Source organism: Doryrhamphus excisus, chromosome 13, assembly GCF_030265055.1.
Source record: "Doryrhamphus excisus isolate RoL2022-K1 chromosome 13, RoL_Dexc_1.0, whole genome shotgun sequence".
NCBI lineage: Eukaryota > Metazoa > Chordata > Actinopteri > Syngnathiformes > Syngnathidae > Doryrhamphus > Doryrhamphus excisus.
This window is the reverse complement of record NC_080478.1, coordinates 12688581-12703300: the sequence shown is the minus strand read 5'-3', so window position 1 is coordinate 12703300 and position 14720 is coordinate 12688581.

The following is a 14720-nucleotide window of genomic DNA, read 5'->3' as shown; positions in this document are numbered from 1 at the left end:
ACTAGAAACAATCATTGGCATTGACCTGGTAGCTGATAGCCTTTAGTTTGGTCTGTCTGACCGACCTCCCTTTCTTCCAGGGTCAAAGAGACCACAATGGAGGCGATATTACAATGCAGCATACACTTAGTTCCCAGATCCAGAGTCATTGTCTGTTAATTAATGAACAAGGCCATTGTGTGGACCCAGCATTATTTATGATCCCTGGCCACTAACGCACACATAAGTACCTTTCAAAAGCTGTAATTGCGTTCATTTCTCATGTCCGGTGTTGACATCCACTCTAATGCGCTAGTGGCTGCTTCATGGAGGTACACTTACTGTCATCAACGAATGAATCTTTGTCATTGAGCACAATTGTAAGCTGGACAATGGATACTGATGTAATAATGGCACTCTTACTGTTGACTTCGTTCATATTTCTATAAAATTGAGTGTGGGGTGCACGGCGGACGAGTGGTTAGCGTGCAGAACTCACAGCTAGGAGACCAGGGTCCAATCCCACCCTCGGCCATCTCTGTGTGGAGTTTGCATGTTCTCCCGGTGCATGCGTGGGTTTTCTCCGGGTACTCCAGTTTCCTCCCACATTCCAAAAACATGCTAGGTTAATTGGTGACTCCAAATTGTCCATAGGTATGAATGTGAGTGTGAATGGTTATTTGTCTATACGTGCCCTGTGATTGGCTGGCGACCAGTCAGTCTCGCCCGAAGTCAGCTGGGATAGGCTCCAGCACCCCATGCGACCCTCGTGAGGATAAGTGGTAGAAAATGAATGAATGAAAATTGAGTGTAATGGTTGCAATTAATGTCTGAGTTCGTATGAGTTCAGTATGTGAGCCTGACTCACTAATGATGAAAGCGACGGGCAAGTCAGTCAATGACGTCCATGGGACACAGTGACAGTTTGGATGTGTTTGATCAATGGTGCGTAGCCTGGGGACAAAGGGGTGAGTAGAGGGGTTGTGGCAACCCACAAATGTCTTTGTCAATCAAACGGCACAGGAACGGCATCCCATGAAATCCATTAAAACCAATTTAGCCAAAATCGCATATCTCACAGGTCGACGACGCCATCGAAAATTAAGGGTAAACTTTTTTTCATTTCACAGTGCTGCAGTGGTGGCACCATTTACAAACTTGAAGGTGACCTATTATGTATGAAAATGCATTACCAAAAACAACACCACTTTAAAAGAGGAAAAAAAAGTAATTTTTGACTAATGCATGATACACCAAATTGATGAATCAGGACCTTAAAGGGGAAGTACTATGCTCTTTTCACTTTTCTGACCTATAAATGTAGTTAGAATGTTGAATTCTTGTGTTAAATTATGTCAAAGTTTCAGATAATGAGGTTTGCGCATTGGAAGTGAGCCCTGAAAGAAGTTTGGGATGGCTCAAAACGCTCGGTTTCAAAAGGCGTGGTAAAACTGCCCCTTTGTGATGTCATAGCGGGTCCGACTTCCTTATATGGTTCATAGTTAGGAAGCACTTTGGGCGTGTGACCAATCACAGCGGATCGGGCATGTCTGGCGGGCCGTGGGTGGACTAAATTAAAACTAAATTAATACAGACCGTTTCCAAATCAAAATAAATACAGTTGGAATACTTATCATCCGGAAAATATGGTATTATGATCTTTTTTCTTTAACAGCTTAATTAGCTGTATTAAATAAAACACATTAACCTCTATGCATGTCACTCTATATTGTCTTTTCTATTTATTTAATGAATATGGGTTCTGTAAAAACTGCTATGATGATCAAATCTATGGTTATTATCATCTTGAAAAAGTCACTTCCTTCTCTTTGACATCCAAAGCAGGCCTATAGCTCCCATCTACAAAGAATGTCCTCAAAGAATGTAATAGTTGTTGTTTGCAGGCAAGTTCGAGGATGAAATCAAAGTCAATCTGTGTCAAAATCATGGAAAGGGAAAAGGAAGTCTGGACAGGGCATCTCAGTGAGCATTGGATGCTATTTATTTTGACAAAAATCTCCAGAAATCAATCTGGTGGTGATCATTTGACCATTGATGGTCTTGTTTTTAATTGTTGTAAAAATCTGTTCTGCCACAGGATGCCAACAATACATTCATTCATTCATCCATCCATTCATTCATTCATTCATTCATTCATTCATTTTCTACCGCTTATCCTCACGGTGATGGAGCCTATCCCAGCTGTCTTCGGGCGAGAGTGTCGGGGTACACCCTGGACTGGTCGCCAGCCAATCACAGGGCACATATAGACAAACAACCATTCACACTCACATTCATACCTATGGACAATTTGGAGTCACCAATTCGGTTGTTTAATGTGAATTTAAAAAATAATTAAATAATAAAATAATTTTATGCTCAATCAATAGTAGCCATCAAATTAGGAAAAATCATGAAATATGACACAAACAATAAAAAGTCAACTACTATGGTATTTTAATCAAAATTTTGAATTGTGGGCTGCACGGTGGACGGGTGGACGTGATTAGCGCGCAGGTGTCTCAACTAGGAGACCGGAGGAAACTAGAGCACCTGGAGAAAACCCACGCATGCACAGGGAGAACATGCAAACTCTACACAGAGATGGCCGAGGGTGGAATTGAACCCTGGTCTCCTAGCTGTGAGGTCTGTGCGCTAACCACACGACCGCCGTGCCGCCCCCAACAATACATACTATGTCTCTGTAAAACAAAAAATGTACGTCATTCTTCTATCGTTATGAGTACCATGATGATGAAAAAATATAAATTCTGTATGATCTTTTATTTAATCCACAGTATATGTCTACACAAACCTTACCACCGTTGAATTGACATGTTTATATCCACGATGTGATGTCATAGCCTGTTTATAACTCTTATGCAGACCCCTTTTCGTGAGTGTTGCCGCCTTTGTGCACTGATTCATGTGCACTAGCAAACACTATACAGGACTGTGTGTGTGTGTGTGCGTGTGTGTGTGAGATCATGCGATGATGTCGTCCTCCTGTGACCCCTTCCCTGTTCTACTGTCTGGCTGCATGCTCACGCTCTCTCTCCCTCTGCTCCTTGCTTACTCGCTCACATCAGACATGTCATCCGCCGCGCAGCGCTGCGACACACTCATGGGATCTGCCTGACCCAGATCTGTCTTCTCCTTTGCTCAGTTGACCACACACACACACACACACACACACAAAGTTGAACACAGATGCACTTGACATTTGGGTCACTGACAAGACATCAGGTGAGGACAGAGGAACCCAGGTGACAAGGAGAACCAGTGAACCTTTACTTTGATATTGGCCCTGTGAGCCAAAGAATACACACACACACGCACACACACACACACACACACACACACACACACACACACGCTGCAGTGTTTACCTGTCAAGGCGTGATCTTCTCTCGCTCGCTTCTCTGCACTGAAAATTTGTGAAGGCCTTGCTTTTCAGAACTCTTCAGTGCTCCATTCAAAAGGTGTGATAGTTTTTTTGCTGCGGAAAATCCGGTGCATTTGTTGTATCCTCACAAAATCTCATAGAACTCCAGCAGCCAATAGCAATCAATGGCTCTGTAACAATACAATACCGGTTGTTTGATTGCTTTTGATTATGAAATAAATTAAATAACCTTGGAGAGCCAACAGTGGGACTCATACAGTCGTTTCTTTTTTCCCATTTTGTGCTCAGAGAGCAATGATTTGTTTGGCGATGGCTAGCTCAAATGTAGTAATGTCATAAAATCTAAAGAAAAAAGGTGTTGAGTAAAAAAGTACTAAAGAGTTTAGCAGCTGTGTATTGGAAATGTTCCTGTTCTTTCAAATGATGAATTGGAAAGAAAGAAAAGAAGAGGAAAAAGGAATAGAAAAAAAGAAAAAAAAGGAAAAAAAGAAAAGAAAAGAAGAAAGAAGTAAAAGAAGAAGAAAAAAAGAAGATAAAAAAGAAAATGTTCCTGTTCTTCCCAAATCAACTCATGGCCTGAAAGGAAAGTCTTATTTTATAATACATACTGGATGTCTTTGTATTTATGACTATACCGTCATCCCTTGTCGCATTGCATCCGTCCATCCATTTTCTATACCACAATCATGTCACACAGGTATGCTTAATGTTGGAGACTTGGAATGTGGGAGGAAATCAGAGAAAACCCACGCACAGAAAGAACATGCAAACTCCACACAGAAATGCCCAAGCGGAGATTCGAACCCAGACCTTCCCAATCTCCTGACTGTGTGGGCATGCTAACACAACATCGTGCAGTCTTTTAAAAAGCACATTTAAGCAAATGGTATGTCTTTTCTGCATACATTAAGCATTTTCAAGCATAGAAATTGTGACTAACAGCAGCTTCCCTGCACTAGGGGTGTTATTTTGTGTCCTGAGGCCTCTAATAATGGTAAAACTGTAAAAGGTCAAAAAGATATTCCATTTATTAATACTGAATTCTATTTGGCGGAAATTCACTTATCACGGTCAGGTCTGGAATCAATGAACCACGATCAACGAGGGGTGACTGTACTTCATAGACAAAAGATTTGTGTCACCGTAACCTTGGAAACTTGTATCAGTATGATGGAAAGCTGAAAATATGGATGACATGAACAACTCAGGATCTAAAATCTATATGCGGATTAGAAAGCATGATTATTGCAGATCCTTAGGTTGGCCACAATAACTCCAGAATGTGCAGTTTTGTATCAAAAAATCAGTCGGTATCTGGTGTGACCACCATTTGAATACTTTATGTGCCAATCCAGAGCATTCCAATCATGCACAATGACTGATTATGAAAATTGTGTAGAGATCTTGCAACATGGGGCTGTGCATTATAATACCGCAACATCATGTTTGTGGATGAATGGCATAATAATTGGCTTCAGGATTTCACCATGGTATTTGTGCAATCAAATATCAATAAACTGCATATGTCTGTTGTCCATAACATACCATGAACTCCAACAATCAAATGTAACAAAAATTTGAATATATATTTAACATTTTACTACTTTTTAACTTGTGTCACAGTGACAGTCAAAAGAATGGTACACTGAATCCGAGGAGCACCAATTTGACCTTGGATGATTACTTGCCGGGCCGGTCAATACTATATGTTCTGCAGCCAATCAGTTGGGTAGCTATTTATTTTATAGCCGCTGTGATCGTGTCAACACAAGTGACTAATAAAAGTCAAGCTTCCATCGTTTAACAAGGGCTGAGTCAGTTTCAGCTGCAAGCGTCTATCAACCCATTCTGAGCTATTTTGCAGTAGTATCAAAGCAGGAAAATGGTTTCTACATTTTTTTATTTGACATTTCAACACCTTAATGCAGCATTGGGGTGTACTTTGACCTGAAAGAAACATGGCAAGAAAATGAGTCAGTCTAATTTGAATGCATTTTTGTTACATTGATAATACAAATGGCAGAGTGCAGAGCAGGCAAGGTTAAAATTTCATATCAAGCAGGCTGTATGAAGAACTTCCACATGTACTACTCTATGGTGTTGAGTGTAATAAGCCAAATAAAGATCTGGGGACTGAGCCCTGTTGAACCCCAAAAGTGATATTAGGTGGCTACACTTTTCACCTCATTCTCTGTCAGGTCAGACTGAAACCAGTTTAGTGAATTGTCAGAAAGCCTAACATGGATACATCGGTCAAATCGAATGAGGAGTGAACGTAATTCCAAGGAATTTGCAGGAAGATTAAAGGTGGTCATTGGGTTACATTGTTTCGTAGTAATAAATACGCTCCTGTAAACCTAGATTTGAGAACTGGTACTCAGTGTGTGCGCCTCATTCACAGCTTCATGGAGCGAGCATAATATCACATATTAATTTACTTGTTCTACTCTTCTGGGGGCAGCACATTAAAGAAAAGGACAGCGAAAATGCAGTGGAATTAGACATCAGTGGGGAAATCAACATTGGCCATTCCAAGCACATCAAATACTGCTCGTATCCTTGAACATGTTAAAGGACTTTCTACTGTGAAATAACTGTGTGTAAAACAGTGGCATGGTATTGTTGTTACATCATTATTATCAATAATGTTTATTTTATACCAAAAAAATGATGTTTTACATCAAAATACCAACTTGTTTACAAATATAACACTATAAACTATTTACATTTTTCACAATAAACTGTATGTGTTCGTGTGCATGCATTAAAATTTCAATACAATGCACAGCCTTTCCAAGCGCGTATTTAATTTAATTTTGAAAACTGACTTTTTTATGTCTTAAAACTGCCATAAAAGTTACATCATTAGTGTGCAGTTGTGTCATTACCATGGACAAAAAAAAAGACAGACAAATACAACTTCATAAAAACATATAAATATGTACCGTATTTTCTGGACTATAAGTCGCTCCGGAGTATAAGTCGCACAAGGCCAAAAATGCATAATTAGGTAGAAAAAAACATACATAAGTCGCTCCGGAGTATAAGTCGCACAAGGCCAAAAATGCATAATTAGGTAGAAAAAAACATACATAAGTCGCACTAGATTATAAGTCGCATTTTTCACGGGTAATTTATTTTCTCCTTGACCAAAACAGACATTACGTACTTTTGGAAGGCAAGTTCTAACATTAATAAAATAATAGAGAACAGGCTGAATAGTGTAACATATGCTAAGCAATGGTTATTCAGCTACACGAAAAATAAACATAAACAGAAAAGGTGTCCAGTGTTTATGTAAATAAACATTTTTTTCATTTATAAGGCGCTCTGGAGTATAAGTCGCAGGAACAGCCAACCTATGAAAAAAAGTGCGACTTATAGTCCGGAAAATACGGTATTTGTACTCATTTTTTTTATTCTTGACTGTAATATCTTTATTGTACTGTATTGAATTGTACTGGGGCGGCACGGTGGTTGACTGGTTAGCGCGCAGACCTCACAGCTAGGAGACCAGGGTTCAATTCCACCCTCGGTCATCTCTGTGTGGAGTTTGCATGTTCTCCCCGTGCATGCGTGGGTTTTCTCTGGGTACTCCGGTTTCCTCCCACATTCCAAAAACTCCAAATTGTCCATAGGTATGAATGTGAGTGTGAATGGTTGTTTGTCTATATGTGCCCTGTGATTGGCTGACTAATTAAACTCCACTAATCATAAGATTGGCTGGCGACCAGTCCAGGGTGTACCCCGCCTCTCGCCCGAAGACAGCTGGGATAGGCTCCAGCACCCCCACCACCCTCGTGAGGAAAAGCGGTAGAAAATGAATGAATGAATGAATGAATGAATGAATTGTACTTTGCAGGTGTACCTAATGTTGTGGCCAGGCAATGCAGGTTACCACTGTTTGTGTACTGCCAACTGAAAATTAACAAAATTATTATATTTTAGAAAGCAGGCCTGTTTTATGATGACTTCATGGATTAATACAACCTAATAAATCCCAATCAGAGTGGAGGCAGTGTCCGACTCGACACAAGCCAATTTCACCGTGTATGTGAGTGAGGCATTGCTCCTGTGTCTTGGGAGGGGCGGTGGCAGTGTATGACAGATTGTCAAGATCGTGAAGAGTGAATACATAAGCAGTTACCCAATGGGGATTTTCCTTCAGCACGAGTACGGATAATGACAAGTTGTACTCCTTTCATACTCTGCAAAAACATACGTAACATACTCATCCAAAACACATCCCTAGTTGCTGTGATATGATGTCATGTGTCAACCAGCATTATAAACTTATCCAGTATTTCTTTTTTTGGGCATGAGGTCCTCCTCCTGTCCTCACACCTTGAGGATTCAACATTGCTCATTATGGGAACATTCATTCATTCATTTTCTGCCACTTTTCCTCACAAGGGTTGCGGGGGGTGCTGGAGCCTATCCCAGCTGTCTTCGGGCGAGAGGCGGGGTACACCCTAGACTGGTCTCCAGCCAATCACAGGGCACATATAGACAAACAACCATTCACACTCACATTTGAGTGAAATTATATACTTTCTTTCTTTCTTTCTTTTCTTAATTTATTTCAGACATGCATACTATGTTACATTATTCTTTCTCACATATACACTTCCAATACAATACAATATGTATATATATGTATATATACATATACACATACATACACACATACGTATATACATACATATACATACACACATATCTACATATATATATACACACATACATACACACATGCATGCACACACACAACACCTCATTACTACACATGTCTGAAAAGGAGCAGGAAGAAGCAAAGCTTATTAAATCCTACCCCTTCTCCACGCCATAGCAGTTACCAATTCAATATGTGATTTTTTAAAATTTCTAGTATTTTTTTTTCCACACATATAATCACAGAATCTTACATAAGACAAAACAACAAAAGAAGAGTGGGAACATCGGACACCCCAACAAAACCCCAGGACATTGCTGAAGCACACCACCAACCCCGCCAGTTACTAATTATACTCCACTAATCATAAGAATGAAATGTTACTACTTACTAGCATGGCTGTCTAAATGTTTTGGGATTACCCCAAGGAACTTTCTTTTCTATTGTTTCTCTGTAATTGTGCACATTTAACCCGTATTACATGTGATGAATATTTGATGAAATCTATGAATCTATAAATGTCTATTTTCATTTCAATGGGGCGGGCTCAGTGGTTAGGTTTTGACTTGAAGTCTTCCACAGCATTCAAAGGGAATCGAAGGGAAATGGAATTACGGCACAACTAAATTGTGTTTTTGTAGATTCCAAAATGTTAAGCCACCCTTGGTGCAACTCATACTGGGTACACAGTTTCAGCAATTAATTCCTAGTACCTTTGTGCAAAGCCTACTCAAGCTTCATTCATAGTTATGACAGCGCTGTCTCTGAGGTGTACACACCTTTATCTGCTGGAGCCTCTAAATATATGTGTGTGTGTGTGTGTGTGTCTGCTATAATAAGCCGAGCTCTCGGTCTCCATTGCTCCCTCCTTCCTGCCTTCCAGTTCCACTTTCAGTGTGATGTGGGTGGAGAAGGAAGTGACCTATATAGGCTCTGTATCTCTCTCCCTGCATTTCAACGTGTGTCTATGCATATGTGCGAATGTGGTGTGTGTGTGTGTGGGAGAGAGGGAGAGTGGATATGAATAATTCAGAGGATGCCTCAACACGACCGCCTTCAATAAAACCACCCCCCTTAATGAGTCTTAATGACAGTGACGGCGTGGAGACAATCAAAGGGGGTATGTGTGTGTGTGTGTGTTGGCACAGGGAAATGATTGTGTGAATGCTAATGCGTCTGAGCGCAAAAAAGCCTTGCAGTAAGCGTGTACACGCCACATGGGTGTGTGTTTGCACAGGTGCCGAGCCTGAGCCGTTGCCTTTGCCCCAGGCTCTGTCAAGGTTGCCCCGGGTAATATTACCTGAGACTTTGAAAAGAACATGAAAGCTGACTTCACAGCAGGGGTGGAGGGGGGGGGGAGCTAGCAGGGGTGGAGCAAGGAGGCAGCAGCCGCATCCTTCCCTCCCATCAGCTTGTTTCTGGGCTTGAACTCCAAAATGACTTCCTTCCTCCTGTTTTTTTTCCAGTTTTTGCAATATTTTATCCCTTTTTGTTCTACCACACTGACAGCTTTACCATTCTGTCAGTACACGTCTTTTTTTGTGTTTACTGTAAATGATCATGTGACATTTTACAATACACAGAAATGGAACATTTCGACTACTCTCTAAGCTGGAGCTTACCTTAGCTGACTTCAGGTGAGTCCCTCACCTCTCACGTTGAAGTGTTCTAGACCAGACTGTGATTAGTACTTATTTATAAATGGAATATTTTGTAGTTATAGCACAGAAAACCTATTTATAACCGTCTAAATACGGTTGTTAATTAGAGCCCTCTGGGCATGAAATAACACCCCTATAGCCGCCCTTACACTCATATACAATTTCTTATACTAAATAATAGAATATAACACATAATTTAGAATCACATGTTAGCATTGGGAGAGTTCCTTAGTGCTCTTTTTTTAACTTCAGGAATTAATGTAACATTAGTAACACCTAGCGACCAGTTCTAATACTACATATCAACTTCATTCATTTTCTACCGCTTATCCTCACGAGGGTCACGGGGGTGCTGGAGCCTATCCCAGCTGTCTTCAGGTGAGAGGCGGGATACACCCTGGACTGGTCGCCAGCCAATCACAGGGCACATATAGACAAACAACCATTCACACTCACATTCATACCTATGGTAGGTTTGGAGTCACCAATTAACCTAGCATGTTTTTGGAATGTGGGAGGAAACCGGAGTACCCGGAGAAAACCCACGCATTCAACATTCAAACTCCACACAGAGATGGCCGAGGGTGGAATTGAACCCTGGTCTCCTAGCTGTGAGATCTGCGCGCTAACCAATCCCCCGCCGTGCCGCCCATCCTCCAATATAATGTCTTATATTAGTATTTTACTGTCATGTATTTGCTGCTCTGCTGCCCCCTTTTGTCCCTGTGTTGCATTGCAGGCACTGCAACCAAGGCGGAGTCATCGGCGCACACCTGCAACCAATTAGTCACCTGGCTTTTTAAGCATGGCGGCAGCAGCCTCTCCTTGCCAGGTTGTACCTTCAGACCTGCTCCCCTGCTTTCTGGCTTTTAGTTTGATATGTTGATTGTGGGTAGTTCCCGCTTGGCTCTTCAGCTGTGTTTTTGGTTCATCTCGTGCTAAGGTTACCTTAGTCCTGCTGGGCTTTTCCAGCAGTGATTGCAGTTTGCTGTTCATGGTCAGCCCTTTTATTGGCAGCGTTTTGTGTTTAGTATTTTTGGACCGTTACTGGTGTTTTTTGTTATTGTGCGTTTTGCTTCTCTTTTTTTTTGTATCATTAAACATATTTGTTACATTTTGTGCTCCTCTGCATTAGGATACTCACACATTTTGAAAATGCATTTCGTTATTCGTATTATTTAATTTAGGCCAAACATAAGTAAAATGTGCCTAAACATGCGTGTTAAAACAACTAATAATTGTGATAATTTATTAATATGTTTAAAAAAAATATATGTTGCGGTTGCATGGTGATTGAGTGGTTAGCGCACAGGCCACACAGTCAGGAGACCTGGGTTCAATTCCCCCCTCAGGCATCTCTGTGTGGAGTTTGCATGAGTTTTTTCCAGGTACTCCGGTTTCCTCCCACATTCCAAAAACATGCTAGGTTAATTGATGACTCCAAATTGTCCATAGGTATGAATGTGCGTGTGAATGGTTGTTTGTCTATATATGCCCTGTGATTGGCTGGCGACCAGTCCAGGGTGTACCCCGCCTCTCGCCCGAAGACAGCTGCGATAGGCTTCAGCTCGCCTGTGACACTTGTGAGGCTAAGCGGTAGAAAATGGATGGATGGTTGTTGATCGAGTGAAGCCATGACGATGTGGAGAGTGACACATTCACTGTAATGGAGATTTGAACCCTTGATCCCTTGATTGATTGGGCACCTGACTATTCCACCTTGCTGCCCTTGCTTCATATGCAATTCTTAAATTAACTTTGAACCTGTTTTCTTTCTGGGAATGTTCCTGCATTCCAATGACATCATTAACCCCCCATCATTAAAGTATTATTAATTGGGGTTAACAGTGTAGAAAAAACATACGTAACTGATGTCTGTGGTGTATCATCGAGTAACTTCACCTAAAGGCATTTATATCACCGTTAACCCATTAGCTTTTATCATGACAAAGCCACTCTTGCACCCACTTGTCGATAACAAATGGTACACCTGCATGAGCTAATGAGATTTAACACAAGGGCTGTCAAAACCTTTATCAGGGGTCAACCTGTCAGCTGATGTTGAGTATCTCACCAAGGCGTGAAAGAATATTTACTTCAACTCTTAGTATTTTTTTAACGGTTCAGTTCAGACATGATGCCACCCAGCCGGCGATTGGAATCACCCCCAAAATGAAAACAGTTCTTCCATATCCCATTCCTGACAATTCCTGAAAATGTCATCAAAATCCATTCTTTTCAAGTTAGTTTGAACGCAGACAAAAAGGTGCAAAATGTGCAAAAGCAAAATGATAACCTCTGTGATGCGCTTTGTGATTGGCTGCTTTGAGTTTATGGAAGAATAATGTAAACAGTGAATTACTGCATGTTAAGTACAGGAAGTGAAAATATGCATTAGCAATTAATGTGATACAGAGAAAGGATAGGATTAAATAAACTCTGCTCTTCCTTTACGAATACATTTGGAATTGTGAATGATAAAATAAAGCATTCAAAATAAACTGTATGCATTCTCAAAATAAACCATTACCAATGTACATTATGTTTGTCAATTTGTGTCAGACTGTTTAAAAAAACTGAATGTTTAAAACACAGAAATTTGAAAGAAGCAAACATATGATCCAGTCTCATGTTGTCTCAAGTGTATTAAAAACTTTAAAATGGTCTTTTAAAAACGTACACTTATAATACTATCTGTTAATCTGTGATCATAGTTAATCTGTGATTAACTATCATAGTCACAATCATATCATAGTGAATCTGTGATTAACTGTCATAGTCACTATCATATCTTGGTAATTTGTGATTAACTATGGACAAAATGGAATTAGTCGCGATTAATATTTTAATCATTGACAGCCCCAGTTCATAGACTTTCAGACATGTGCTGACATATTTTAGCTTGATTTCATTTTTCAGTTCATACATACAACCATATATAATCCTGTCATTTATCTTTCTGGTCATAAGAAAAGTAAAAATGGGCGTTGTTGCAAATGGTGGTTAATCACGATTAATTAATTTGAAAACAGCGTTTAATCTGACTTAAATTGTTAATTTGACAGTTAATTTTAGTTTTAATAGAAAATGTGAGTTGGCCCTCATTTTCATTTAGTAAAAGGGAGCTCTCAGATGAAAAAAGGTTAGCGATCCCTGGTCTAAATTTTCCCTCAAAGTAAACAATGTTGATTTTGACTAAAGTATCCTGGAAATAACTGTCTATACAGTCATACAAAAACTTACCTCAGTGCACCTTATTCACCTCAATTCAGTGAGCATCAACTAATTAACTCTGCACTTGTGTTTTGTGTCTTTGGCTTTTTGGGAGTGCTTTGGTGACCTTGAGCCTTTAATTGACCGCCGGTGGCAACAGAGATTATTGAATGGTAAGTTTATTACCGCAAACATTATTTGTTATGAGAGTTAACTGAGTTAACTCTGTTTTACACTCCTGTGTCGCTTGTTTATGGTTTTCAGTCCACATTAATTGGAACATTTGCTGCTGATATGACACATTTGAGTCGGCAAACTCGGTGGTGATGATTTGGTTCAGACATACTCTACGTGCTCTCAGCACCTTGGTTCTGCATTCAGTGCATACAATCCACACAGGTTTGCTGATGTAGTTGCTGAAACACCCACTTTGGCTGTACAAGTGCCATTCATGACGTTTTGCAAACTACAAGACCATTTAGAGTAGCCAAGTGCTGATCCCAGACCCTGAAGCATCAGGCCTTATCTCCTTAGAAGCAAGCTGCTTTAAACTGGCTTCTGGAGACGGGTAACAGGCTTTTGAGAGGCTATGCAAACCAAATATCCATCCACAGACTGACTGAGAAGGGGAAATAGCTTTCCCTTACCTCTGATCTCTTCATCACTCGCTTTCCCATGAGGCCACAGTTAGAGCAGATGCAATAAGCTAAACAGCAGTGACAAACTTATATGAGAACGATGCCAATTTGTTTTGTTGTGCGGATGCATCTGGAAAAGACCTGTACATCTCACCTCCCATTTGGATGTTTGTGGACGTGCAGCAAACTACCTCCATCGATAATTTTCTCCCCAAAACATGACCAGAAACAGGAAACATATGTCATTAATTTATTCTGCCACGCCTGCCTTTTTGCACCTCTTTCTTTGTGTTTCATTGCCCATGTTTGGTATTCCTCAGGGAGGGAGGGGGTGCGGGGGGGGGCAGGAGCCACCTGCATGCACCTGATTGCAGCCAGGCAATCAGGCTTTCATTAGCTGCAGAAGCAGAATGATGCTGGTCTGTTTTTGTCTTTTTTGCCTGTTTTTCTTCCAGGTCTGTTAGTTGTACTAGTTTCTCGTGCTTATTATACTTTGTTTCAAGTTCCGTTGGTCATTTGGTACTCATAATTAACATAGTTAATTCATTTATTAATCCATTCCAGAAGGTTTGACTAGAACTGAAACGGACACTAGCCAAATCAGAGATAATGTAAATCCCAATAATCCGTTCCAAACAGTCAAAAATGTTAGCACAAAAACACAATATTTTACAATTGCATGCACAACACAATTTCAAATGCATATAAATATAAATAAATGATGAATGAACGAGATAAATTGACACTTAAGGTTACTTTTACCTTCATATGCACAAAGACAAATTGACGATGTGGACCTTAAACAGGTGAATAAGAAACAATTTGTGGGGGTCATTATTGTTGAAAATATGAGCTGGAAATCTCACTTTAAAGATATACAACAAAGTGGAGAGAAATACCTCAATATTTAATTAAGATAAATTTGTCCTTTACTATAAATCACTCTATACTATATTATAAGAAACTATATTACCATTAACAAGTCACCACCTTCCTGTTTTGCCCTGAGTTATTTTTAAATTCAATAGTGTTCAATACAATAACTCATGGCAACAGGAAGATGGTTGGCATAAATGTTGGCAGTTCAGGACTAATATTGAAAGTCGTCCCGGCCGAACCCCGGGGGGGGTTCCACTCCACTATTTGAGAAG